Source organism: Hordeum vulgare, chromosome 6H (assembly GCF_904849725.1).
Source record: "Hordeum vulgare subsp. vulgare chromosome 6H, MorexV3_pseudomolecules_assembly, whole genome shotgun sequence".
In the NCBI taxonomy this organism is placed as follows: Eukaryota; Viridiplantae; Streptophyta; class Magnoliopsida; order Poales; family Poaceae; genus Hordeum; species Hordeum vulgare.
Genome location: NC_058523.1, coordinates 504,067,296 through 504,081,214, shown reverse-complemented (window position 1 = coordinate 504,081,214; position 13,919 = coordinate 504,067,296).

Below are 13,919 nucleotides of genomic sequence, written 5' to 3'. Positions count from 1 at the left end.
CCTCTTCAACTGGTGTAGGTGCCACACGAACATCTTCCTGCGTCGTGCTACTCTCTGGTTGAAGTGACGGTCCAGTAACCTCATCAAGTTCCACCACCCTCCCATTTAATTCTTTCGAGAGAAACTCTTTCTCGAGCAAGGATTCGTTCTTAGCAATAAACACTTTGCCGTCGGATCTGAGATAGAAGGTATACAGATTGTTTCCATTGGGTATCCTATGAATACGCATTTGTCCGCTTTGGTTCGATCTTATCAAGTTGAAGCCTTTTGACATAAGCGTCGCATCCCCAAACTTTAAGAAACAACAACTTAGGTTTCTTGCCAAACCACAATTCATATGGTGTCATCTCAATGGATTTAGATGGTGCCCTATTTAAAGTGAATGTGATTGTCTCCAATGCATAAGCCCAAAACGATAGTGGCAAATCGGTAAGAGACATCATAGAATGCACCATATCCAATAATGTACGTTTACGCTGTTCGGACACACCATTATGTTGTGGTGTTCCAGGTGGCGTGAGTTGAGAAACAATTACACGTTGGCTTAAGTCCATGCCAAACTCATAACTCAGATATTCTCCTCCTCGATCAGATCGCAGGAACTTAATCTTCTTGTTATAATGATTCTTAACTTCACTCTCAAATTACTTGAACTTTTCAAATGTTTCAGATTTGTGCTTCATCAAGTAAATATATCCATATCTACTCAAATCATCGGTGAAGGTGAGAAAATAACGATATCCACCCCGTGCCTCGACAGTCATTGGACCGCACACATCATTATGTACGATCTCCAACAAGTCACTGGCTCGTTCCATTGTACCAGAAAATGGAGTTTTAGCCATCTTGCACATGAGGCATGGTTCACATGTATCAAGTGATTCCAAAAGTCCATCAGCATGGAGCTTCTTCATACGTTTTACACCAATATGACCTAAGCACGAGTGCCACAAGAAAGTGGCACCATCATTATTAACTCTACATATTTTGGCATCAATGTTAAAAATATGTGTATCATTACTATCGAGATTCAACAAGAATAAATCATTCACATTGGGTGCATGACCATAAAAGATATTACTCATATAAATATATCAACCATTATTCTCTCATTTAAATGAGTAACCGTATCACCTTAAACAAGATCCATATATAATGTCCATGCTCAACGCATGCACCAAATAACAATTATTTAGATTCATAACTGATCCCGATGGAATCGAAGAGCGAGTGTGCCGACGGCAATCACATCAACCTTGGAACTATCTCCCACGCGCATCGTCACTTCGTCCCTTGTGAGCCTCCCTTTATTCCCTAGTTCATGTTTCGAGTTACAAATATGAGCAACTGAACCGGTATCAAATACACACGCACTACTACGAGAGCTAGTAAGGTACACATAAATAACATGTATATCAAATATACCTTTGTTGCCATTCCCAACCTTCTTACCGGCCAGATACTTGGGGCAATTCTGCTTCCAATGGTCAGTTCCCTTGCAATACAAGCACTCGGTCTCACGCTTGGGGCCAGCCATGGGTTTCTTCATGAGAGTGGCAACTGAAATGTCATTCTTCTTGAAGTTCCCCTTCTTATTTCCCTTGCCCTTCTTGAAACTAGTGGTTTTATTCACCATCAACACTTGATGCTCCTTTTTGATTTCTACTTCTCTAACTTTCAGCATCGCGAATAGCTCGGAGAGTGACTTGTTCATCCCTTGCATATTATAGTTCATCATGAAGCTTTTGTAGCTAGGTAGCAGTGACTGAAAAACTCTACCAGTGACCGTCTTAGGAGGAAGCTCAACTCCCAACTGACTCAAAAGGTTGTAATACCCAGACATTCGGAGTATGTGTTCACTGACACAACTATTCTCCTCCATTTTATAGGCAAAGAATTTATCGGAGGTCTCATACCTCTCGCTTAGGGCATTAGCTTCAAAAACTAACTTCAACTCCTGGAACGTCTCACATGCTCCATGGCATTCAAAATGCCTTTGAAATCCCCATTCCAAGCCATACAACATGACACACTGAACTATCGAGTAGTCATCAGCGCGCTCCTGGCAGACGTTCAAAACATCCGCACAAGCTGCTAGAGGGGGTGCTGCCTCAAGAGGTGCATCAAGGACATAATCCTTTTGCGAAGCCGTGAGGATAAACCTCAGATTATGAACCCAGTCCGCATAGTTACATCCATCATCTTTCAGCTTAGCTTTCTCTAGGAACGCATGAAAATTCAGGGGAGCTACTGCGCGAGCCATTGATCTACAACATAATTTCCAAAAACAACTTAGATTATGTTCATGATAATGGGTTCAATTAATCATATTATTTAAGAACTCCCACTCAAATCAACATCCCTGAGGTTGTTCAAGTGTAACATGATGCAAATCCACCAACCCAAATCCAATCATGACGTGAGATGAGGTGGTTTCAATGGTGAACATCTCCATGTTGATCATATCTACTATATGACTCATGTTCGACCTTTCGGTCTCTTGTGTTTCGAGTCCATGTCTTTAAATGCTAGGCTTGTCAAGTTTAACCCAAGTGTTCTACATGTGCAAAACTGGCTTACACACGTTGTATGCGAACGTAGAGTCTATCACACCCGATCGTCACGTGGTGCTTCAAAACGACGAACCTTCGCAACGGTGCACACTTGGGGAGAACACAATTTTATCTTGAAATTTTAGTGAGGGGTCATCTTATAATGCTATCGTCGTCTTGATCAAAGTAAGAAGCATAAAAGGATTAACATCACATGCAAATCATAGAAGTGATAAGATATGTCCATCATCATCTTGTGCTTTTGATCTCCATCTCCAAATCACCGGCATGATCTCCATCGTCACCGGAATGACACCATGATCTCTATAATCGTGTCTCCATTGGGGTTGTCACGCCAACTATGCTTCTACAACTATTGCTAACTCATAGCGATAAAGTAAAGCAATAAGGCACAAATTAATTAAAAACAACCCTATGGCTCCTGCTGGTTGCCGTACTCATCGACATGCAAGTCATGATAATCTATACAAAACATGATCATCTCATACATCACATATATCTCATCATATACCCTGCAAAAACAAGTTAGACGTCATCTACTTTGTTGTTGCATGTTTTACGTTGATGCTATGGGTAACTAGCAAGAACCATTCTTACCTACGCAAAGCCACAACGGTGATGTTCAAGTTTCTATTTAACCTTCTACAAGGACCGCCTCTGTCGAATCTTATTCAACTAAAGTGGGAGAGATATACACCCACCAGCCATCTTTATGCAACAAGTTGCATGTCAGTCGATGGAACCGGTCTCTCGTATGTGGACGAGTAAGGTTGGTCTAGGCCACTTCATCCCACAATACTGCCGAATCAAGATAAGAATAAGGAAGTAAGCAATTTGAACATCAACGCCCACAAACACTTTGTTTCTACTCGTGCATGTTATCTACGCGTAGACCTAGCTCATGATGCCACTGTTGGGGGAATGTCACATGGGAAACCAAAAACTTCCTATGCTCACCAAGATCAATCTATGGAGATCAACAGCTACGAGAGGAACGTATCTACATACCCTTGTAGATTGCTAGGTGGAAGCATGAAGAAACACGGTTGATGTAGTAGAACGTCTTTGCGATCCAATCACGAATGTACCGATCAAGTGTTGAACGGACGGCACCTCCACGTTCAGCACACGTACAGGTCCATGACGCGTTCACCACCTCGATCCAGCGAACATAGGTGAAGTAGTAGCTGAGTTCTCCAGCAGCACGACAGCGTGGTGGCGGTGGTGTTGATGCGATCTCGGCAGGGCTTCGCCATGCGCTGCAGCAATCACGACGGCGGAAAATAACTATAAAGGAGAGAGGCGGGTTGCGACATAGATTTTCAAGTGTGGCTGCCCTCCTTATCCTCAAGTATATATAGGGTAAGGGAGGACGAGGCTAATGTCCTAGGGTTTCCCCTAGGGTGGGGCGGCGGCCACCAAGGGTTGCCTTGGCCCTCAAGGAAGGTGGGGCGGAGCCCACCTCTCGGCCAGCCCACCTCCTTGGCCACATGGGCCTCAAGTGGGAGGGGCGGCCAGCCCACCAGGGGTTGGTGCGCCACCTCTCACAACCCATAGGGCCCTCCAGGAGAGATAGACCTTCCTGGTGGACCCCTGGAACTCTTCCGGAACCTCTGTCACAAAATAGGTAACTTTTCAGAACTCTTCCTAAACTAGAATACCAACTTCCTATATATCGATCTTCATCTCTCGACCATTCTGAAGCTGCTTGTCACGTCTGGGATATCATCCGGGACTCTGAACAATCTTTGCTCACCAACACAATAAATCAACTATATTTATATCGCCACCGAGCGTTAAGTGTGCAGACCGTGTGGGTTCAATATCTATGCAAACATGACCGAGAGACCTCTACGGTCAATAACCAATAGCGGGACCTGGATGCTCATATTGGTTTCTACATATTCTGTGAAGATCTATATCGGTCAAACCAACGATGCAATCCTTTTGTCCATCGATATATTACTTGCCAGAGATTTGATCATCGGTATCTCCATACCAAGTTCAATCTCGTTGCTGGGAAGTCTATTTACTATTTCCATAATACAATATCACGTGACTAACTCCTTAGTCACATTGCTTGCAAGATTATTGTGATGTTATATTACCCAGTGGACCCCGAGATACCTCTCTGTCATACGGAGTGACAAATCCCAGTCTTGATTCATGCAACTCAACACACACCCTCGGATATATCTGTAGAGCAACTTTATAATCATCAGTTACGTTGTGACATTTGATACACACAGGGCAATCTTTCAGTGCCAGTGGATTGCATGATCTCATGGTCATAATAACAGATACATTGACATGCAGAAAGCAATAGCAATAAACTTAGTCATACGATCAAATGATATACTTATGGTTTGGGTCTTGTCCATCACATAATTCTCCTAATGATGTGATCCCGTTATCAAATGACAACTCACGTATATGTCTAGGAAACCTTAACCATCTTTGATAAACGAGCTAGTCCAGTAGAGGCTTACTAGGGACACTGTGTTGTGTATGTATCCACACATGTATTTGAATTTCCAATCAATACAATTATAGCTTGGATAATAAAAAGTTATCTTGAACAAAGAAATATGATAATAACTACTTTATTATTGCCTGTAGGGCATATTTCCAGCACTGCACGCATGGATATTGATGGTGACAACAAGCACGCAGATCTTCAAACACCCCACTCCATTTGTTGCAACTGATGGTCCTAGGGAGCTACAAGAGGACAAAATGACTCAAATCGACCGTCGGGTTAAAATCCTTCATTCCAAATCATAACCCGAGAGAGAAGATAGGCATACCTGGGAGGTAAAAGAGTTGTCGTCAGAGGAGGAACCGCTCAAGATTCATTGAAGAAAACCATGGCGACCGCGACGGTCAGATGCGAGACGGCGAGAGCGAGGAAGCAAGCGAGGAAGCGGGTATAGCTTGGGAAGGAAGGAAGGGGCAAACCGGGGAAATGTGACTTGTGGTCGGGGAGAAAAGTGGGTTGGGAGGGGGAGATAGATATTTCGGCGGTAGGTAAAAAATATCGAAAGGTGGAGGGAAACTTTGCGTGCGGTGCCGCCGGACACCATTCACTTTGAATGAATGTGTGTATCGAAAATAATTCTTCTACTTTACGTGCATGCGATGAGTTTGATCATTCAGATTTTGGTGGAAATTTTCCTGGGTACTATCCTCATCCACGTCATTGTATAATTTAAGATCGCTTGCTAATTTGGGCACACAAAAGAGCCTACATCACACAGACCACACTTACTGAATCGAGCAATTTTAGTAACTAAACACAATGAGTTAACCTAAAGATTGCTCTAACAAAAGACCAGTGTTATAAGCAAAGGCTAAGTGCGGATAATTTTAACAAAGCCGCCACCCCACCGCCCTATGCCTCGCCAGTGTAAGATGAGATGTTGATGAATTCTCCTGGCAACATGTCGCCGTTGGTGAATAGCGCTTCCCCACGGCTGAAGTCGACCACGCCATCGTCGTCGTCCTCGTCCTCGACCCCGCCCTCAAGGTTGTAGTATTCACAGTAGTGGCTACACGAGAGCTTGCGTTGGTACTCCACCGCTGATTCCTCAACAGATATGCTCTTCTCTACCTCGTCCTCAGCCATGCGCAACTCCTCCTCTTGGCACTCCTCGATCTCCGCCGCCTCCTGCATCTCCAGCTCCCGCTCGACGATTTCATGAGGAAGCAGGTGTTCCATGGCCTCCACCGCCTTTTTAGACGTGAGTTGCATGCTGGATTTCGAGGTGCCCTGGAATATCTTGGCATGTGTGCCCTTGATCTTGGTGTGGATGGCCACAACCTGGGTCAGGGAGACATTAGCGGCACAGACGGCAACTCGAGCGCTCTTGGTGTTTGCAGCCGTCGTCGGAGCAGCTGCTTTAGCCGCCTCAGCTGATGTGGCTGCCATGTCGGGTGTCGCAGACGCCCTCTCGGCAGATGCGGCCTCGCTCAATGCGGATGTGGTCGCGCTCAATCCGGGATGCGGATGCGGACATTTGATCTTTTTAAGACATTTAAGTGATTTTATATCCATTTAATTACCGTAATTCAAATTTGAACTACATGTACATGCAACAGCTAACCATAACAGTTTGGAAAGTCATATTTGTATACTTGTGTGCCAGTTAATTCCATGTGCAGTATATTGGACGAAATTTTCAAACATATTGGTGTCACGACTTGAACACAAAGCATCGGGTGACATGGCATTTAAATTCCAAAAAAATAAAAAATGATCAGAAACACATGAAACCTTGCTTGACGTAATGGCATGCAACCAAGATGGTGTGGTAAAAAATTGGTCTATTTGACGAAACGTTGGACACACACCCCTCACAAACCGGAGCTACTCACTAGAAGGTTTGTGGTTCCGAGAGGGCACAATGCATGTTTGATGACGAACCAGTGATAGCTTCCCCTTATGTCCTCCAAAAAATTTCTATAGTCAACGTGTACTAATACAACTGTCATGTCAAAATTTGGAAAATTCCAGGGGTCATTTGACTTTTTAAAGACATTTAAGTGATTTTCTAGCCATTTAATGACCGCAATTAAAATTTGAACTACATGTACATGCAATAGCTAACCATAACGATATGAAAAGTCATATTTGTATACTTGTGTGCAAGTTAAGTCCATGTGCAATAAATTGGATGGAATTTTCAAATATATCGGTGTCACAGCTTGGACACAAAGCATAGAGTCCCATGGCATTTAAATTCCAAAAAAATAAACAATGGTCAGAAAGACATGAAACCTGGCTTGACGTAATGGCATGCCACCAAGATGTTGTGGTAAAACAATTGGTATGTTTGACAAAACTTTGGACACACACCCCTCACAAGACGGAGCTACTCACTAGAAGGCATGTGGTTCTGAGAGGGCATAATGCATCTTTGATAACGAACTGACTATAGCTTCCTCTTGTGGTCTTAAAAAAAATAGTTAACATGCACTAATGCAACTATCATGTCAAAAATTGGAAAAATTCAGGGGTCATTTGTCGGGACCCCGATCCTAAGCCATAGGAATCTAGCCTGTAACCCATCGCATCCCTTTGTGGTCTCACGCACGGTTAACTCCACGGCTGCAGCCTTACCTTAGCCGGGACCGTTTGCGTCTTTTGACTCACGTATGCGATAGTATCGCTAGCAATCCAATGTCAAAGAACCCGGATCGACATGTCTAGTCATAAACCAAAGTGGCAGTACCGCACAAGGAGAGGCATACATGACCCAACAAAGCAGGTGTCGGTCATCGGCGAATGTAGACGAGTCGTAGCAAGCTACAAGGACTCCATTACATCGCGTGACATTTCCCCAAAGGGGACAGACACAGCAGCTAAGAAGGACACATGCCGGTCAACCAATGTGTCCGGAGCAGTAGCGAACTACCAAGGCTCGTTGGACCACAAAGGGGCATTTCCTTGTAAGGAGTGCTACTAAAGTTCACGACTAGGTAATCGAACCCCATACATATCAAGTACGACACACGTACGCATGGCATACCGATATGTATAGATACATCGATGGCATCACAACATAACCATAAACATACCAGCTTTATTTAAGAGGCTCGGAAGAGCCACACACATAATATTACACCTTAAGGGTCTCACGACCCATGATAGCAGTCATACAATACAAGCCAGCGGAAGAGTTATAAACTGTCTGAGTACAGACAGGGCTACCAGTAGGCACGTGGCCTGACTATACTACAGAGCCGACATAGGGCCAGATCGTAGCTGGGACACCAGCTACTCGTCGTCGTCGATGTCTACGAAGAACCCTCCATTAGGGTCATTAGCAACCTCTACAACATTTATTAAACAAACATGAGTACGAAGGTACTCAGCAAGACTTTAGGAGAACTAACTACTCATGCAAGGTATCAAAAGGTATTGTGGGGTTTCATGCGGGAAGCCAGCATTTGACTCGTGGCTAGACAACTTGCTTTTTGAAATTAGTTTTGACAACTTAATTTCTCGCACACGAGTCCACTAACACCACAACAATACACTATCGTGGAATCATTCCGTCTCCATACGGAAATGCCGTCCACGACACTCACGCTTATCTTGACAATTTTATGAGTAGCCATTGAAGTTATCTATGAACAACATATGTCTCCAAGTAGTCCATATCCGCGGACGCGGCTATTCGAATAGATCATAACCCTGCAGGGGTGTACTTCGTCACACACGCTCCCGCCACTTATCGCCATGTGCACGTCATGCACCTCGGCAACCTTCAAGCGGAAGCCCAGCGAGGGAGTCGGCCACGACCGTTAACCACACTAGTACCTAGTCCAGGTTTATCGCCTATCTGAGAGTAACCCGTACGGAAGTCCGGCCGAGGTTTCCGCCACGGCCTCAAACGATGTGCGCAGGGTTCCCAAGCCCACCATCCGGGTGCCACTTGGTACACCGTGCCACTGCTTACCGCATCACGGTCCACCTCTCAGGTCAGCACCATGCACGGCCTCCAGCATTACTATAAACACCAGAAACTACTTGCAACTCCTGGACCGAGTACTACGCGATTAATAGGCCGAGCGGGGTCATATTTCAGGGCCCAGCATGTGGTAGTATCTGGTCTTGGATTACATACACGGAAATCAGTTCCTAAGGACGGTTCCAATGAAACAACCCGCCATGTACTCCTACACAGCCTTTCACCGGTACCTTTACCAAATCAAGTTCAACACACGACCTTTGCTCACCGAACACATTCCACATTTCTGTTCATCTCCCAGATGACAGACCATACACAACTCTAAGCATAGCATGCATAGCAGGATAAGGCACATCATAGCTCAAGCAACTACCAGGTATGCTAGGTTGCAAGGTTCGGCTATTTACTGTGACAAGGTTAAGTCATGCAAAGGAAGTGGGTCCAACTATCGTGGCAAAAGCAGTTGAAGCATTTGATCCTAATGCAATAAATAGGTGCAGGAGCAAGAACATAGGAGTTATCGTGATGATCAAAAGGGTTGCTTGCCTTGTTGCTCAGAGGAGGAACGATATCCGTCAGACGGATATTCGGTGGAATCCGGGGGTGCGGAGCCTACCGAAATGAATGGCAACATTCAATAACAAACATATGCAATCAAAATGATGCATGAGCATGGCATGATAATGCAAGTGATAGGTTATTATAATCAAGATGTTTTAGGTTTAGAGTTGATTTGAATCACATTCGAATAGCAATTCAAACGGGTATTCTCGGATACCGGTTCAATTGATTCGACCTGATGCTCAGATCAACCTAATGTTAACATGCATGAAATGTCATGTTATGGTACTGATTTATATCTAGGGCAGTGTGTGATCATTGTATTTATAATGAAATTTGGATATTTTTGCAAATTCCATTTATAAGGTGATTAAAGAATTGAATTATTCCTTATTTCAGAAATTAGGGTCCTGTAACTTTTTCAAACATAGTTGAAAATAGCATAATCAGAATCCTTGAATTTTTCTGATACTTTTTCATATATAACTTATTTTCATTGGAGTTACAGATTAATTTCTATGATTTTTGCAATTTTTAGCAATTTCCTGAATTATTTTTATACTGGAAATTCCATTTATTGCATCAGGCTGACGTCAGCAGGTCAGCCGACCTGTGCAGGTCAAACCTGACAGGGGGGCCCCACTGGTCAGCCTCTCTGGGACTAATCCCGCGCTGACCAGCCCCTAATTGGGGTTTGACCAGGCGTGGGGCCCTCTGTCAGCGACTGAGGGGTGGGCGATTACGCCCTAATGGTCGGCCACGTCGACGGCCACCGGAGGGTGGTCGCCGGCGACCAGACCCGCGGCGGAGGGCTCGCCGGAGGCGACCTAGACGGCGCTGCACAGCACCAAAACGCACGCGGTTTGCAGCTACAGCATGCTCGCGAAGTGGCCGATCTGGCAGGACCATCTGGGGAGGTTAGGGTCGCCGGAAGAGGCGTCGACGACGAGCTGGAGCGGCGGCCGAAGCTCGGGCGTCGTCGGGGCTTTGAATCAGAGGGATCCACGCTCAGTTCTTAGCTGCTACGGCATCTACACGTCGTCCTGGAGCTGCTGGTGCTCTCGGGAGGACGAGCTGGACATCGGAGGGCTACCGGCGACGAGCGGCAGCGGCGGTCCTCGTCGGGCTCCGGTGAAACTAGGGCTAGAGGAGGGGATCGACGGGGAAAACCTAGGGAAAACGACCGCATGCTCACAGGGAGTGCAGGGCAGAGTTCAGACGGCTCGGGGAAGGCCTGGGGGCGACGAATCGACGGGAGAGGTCCGGCGGCCGGAGGAGGAAGACGACGGCGTTGCGGGCGTTGCAGGGCTCGAGGAAGCTTCGGCTTCTGCAGAGATGACCAGGGCGACGAGGCGGAGCTAATGGCGTGCTCTGGGAGGGATTCCTATGGCCAGGGGCACGGCCAGCTCGAGCTCGAGCTCGGCTCTAATGGCGGCAGCAGGGAGAAGGAGGAGATCCGGGAGGAGGGGAAGAACCGAGGCGGGGAATGGATAGGGGAAGCTCTGGGGAGCTTATCCCCGTCGTCGCCAGCGCGAACCGGCGGCCAGGCAGGCACGCAGGTGCGTGGCCGCGCCGGAGGAGGCGGCGGCCACCTCCTGCTGCCTACTGGCGCGAGGGAGGGGACGAGCGGGGAGATGGGCCGGGCCGGCTTAGGCGACACGTAACTCTTTTCCTTTTTCTTCTGTTTTTTTGTTTTTCTGTTTTGCTATTTATTGCTTAGCTAATTATTTCAGCTCCAAATCAAAAAGTAGAAACTATTTTAGACCTCCTGAAATATTTGTTATAATATCCCCACTCATTTCCAAGACTTTCAACATTTTTGGAAAATTATAGTTTCTGATTTCAAATTTTAAATTTGAAACCAGTGGCTTTTGCATTTAATTAAAATGCTTAAAGTGTCAAGAAAATAGTTTTCTCCAATGCTCATTTACTTTCATGATTTATCAGAAAGTTTGAACATTTCTTGAGGCCATTTTGGGTTCATTGATTTGAACTAGTTTGAAATTTCCTTTAATTGAAATGGTGGCTAGGGTTTTGAGTTTTTCCTTTGCCACTTTGTTGTTTTTGTTGAAACTTCTTAGATGCAAATGCAAAGAAGACATGAGCACAATGCTATCTTGGTTAAGGGTTAGGGATGTGACAACTCACCCCCACTCAAAAGAATCTCGTCCCGAGATTTAGAAGTCGTCGGGAATAATGCAGGATATTCGAGTCGGAGACGATCCTCTCTTTCCCAAGTTGCCTCCTTTTCAGAATGATTTGACCATTGAACTTTAAGAAACTTGAGGTTTCGACGTCGAGTGGTACGCTCAGCTTGATCAAGAATACGCACGGGGTATTCTCGGTAAGAAAGGTTATCTTGTAGATCAAGCGTTTCGTGGTCCACTTCACGGATAGGATCCGAAAAGCAACGCCTGAGTTGCGAGACGTGGAGAACATCATGAACCTTGGAAAGATGCGGAGGAAGTTCCAACTGGTAGGCAACTTCTCCTCGTTTGGCAAGAATGCGAAAAGGTCCAATGTAACGAGGAGCCAACTTGCCCTTGATACCGAAACGATGGGTACCCTTCAAAGGTGTAACCCGAAGGTAAGCCTTCTCGTCAACTTCAAAGGTCACAGCCTTATGATGACGATCATATTGGCTCTTTTGACGAGACTGGGCTGTTTTCAACTTTTCACGAATAATGCGAACCTGCTCTTCTGCATCCTGGATCATGTCCGGGCCAAAGAGTTGCCTCTCTCCGGTTTCTGACCAATTAAGAGGTGTTCGACATCTTCGTCCATAGAGAACTTCAAAAGGGGCTTTGCCCAAGCTTGATTGATAACTGTTGTTATAAGCGAATTCGGCGAATGGAAGACACTTCTCCCAATTCATACTGAACGATATAACACAAGCTCGGAGCATATCTTCTAGAATTTGATTCACTCTTTCTACTTGACCAATTGATTGAGGATGGAAAGCAGTGCTAAAAGATAAGTGAGTCCCCATGGCATTCTTAAAACTTTCCCAGAAGCGAGAAGTAAAGATACTTCCACGGTCCGAGTTAATTTCCAGGGGAACACCACGAAGAGACACTATTCGAGAGATATATAACTCTGCTAGCTGGCTAGCTGTTATACTCTCACGAACAGGAAGAAAATGAGCCACTTTGGAAAGACGGTCAATGACCACAAAGATAGCATTATTTCCTTTCTTGGTCTTGGGAAATCCGGTAATGAAATCCATGCTAACTTTATCCCATTTCCATTCAGGAATAGCTAAAGGTTGAAGGGTGCCAGCAGGCCTTTGATGTTCTGCCTTAACTCGACGACAAACATCGCAGTTAGCAACGAACTCAGCAATTTCTCTCTTCATCCTAGTCCACCAGAATCTCTGGCGTAGGTCCTGATACATCTTAGTACTACCGGGATGAATGGTGAGAGGGGAATCATGAGCCTCCTTAAGGATTAACTGCCTTAGATGTGGGTTCTTAGGAACCACTAAACGATTCTGGAAGAATACCACACCTTGATCATTCATGGAAAATTCTTTAGCGTTTCCGCTAAAAATATTCTCCTTGATCCGTGATATACCCTTGTCACGCTTTTGGCCAGCTATAATTTGATCCTTAAGAGTAGGCTTCGCCACCAGGGTAGAAAGGAATCCTTGAGGAACAATATGAAGATTCAACCTCCGAAAGTCCTCATGGAGAAGTGGTTGACCTTGTTGTAGCATCAAATTGTTACAATAAGATTTACGACTTAGTGCATCGGCCATAATATTGGCCTTCCCCGGGGTGTAAGTTATCCCTAAGTCGTAATCCGAGATCAACTCAACCCACCGTCTTTGCCTGAGATTCAAATCCGGCTGGGTGAAGATATATTTCAGACTTTGGTGATCAGTGAATATTTCGCAACGATTACCCAGAAGGTAATGTCGCCAGGTTTTTAGTGCATGGACCACAGCTGCAAGCTCAAGGTCATGTGTGGGATAATTATCCTCATGTGGACGCAACTGTCGAGATGCGTATGCAATCACATGACGATCTTGCATGAGAATGCAACCTAATCCTTGTCGCGAGGCGTCGCAATAGATAACAAAGTCCTTAGAAAAATCTGGTGGTAGCAACACAGGTGCGGAAGTCAGGCGTCTTTTCAGTTCCTGAAAACTATGCTCACACTGTGGTGTCCACTCGAACTTTTTATCCTTCTTGAGGAGTTCAGTCAGAGGCTTTGCAACCTTGGAGAAATTCTCGACGAAGCGGCGACAATAGCTCGCTAGACCAAGAAAACTCCTAACTTGCTTAACCGATTCAGGTTGAGTCCAATCAAG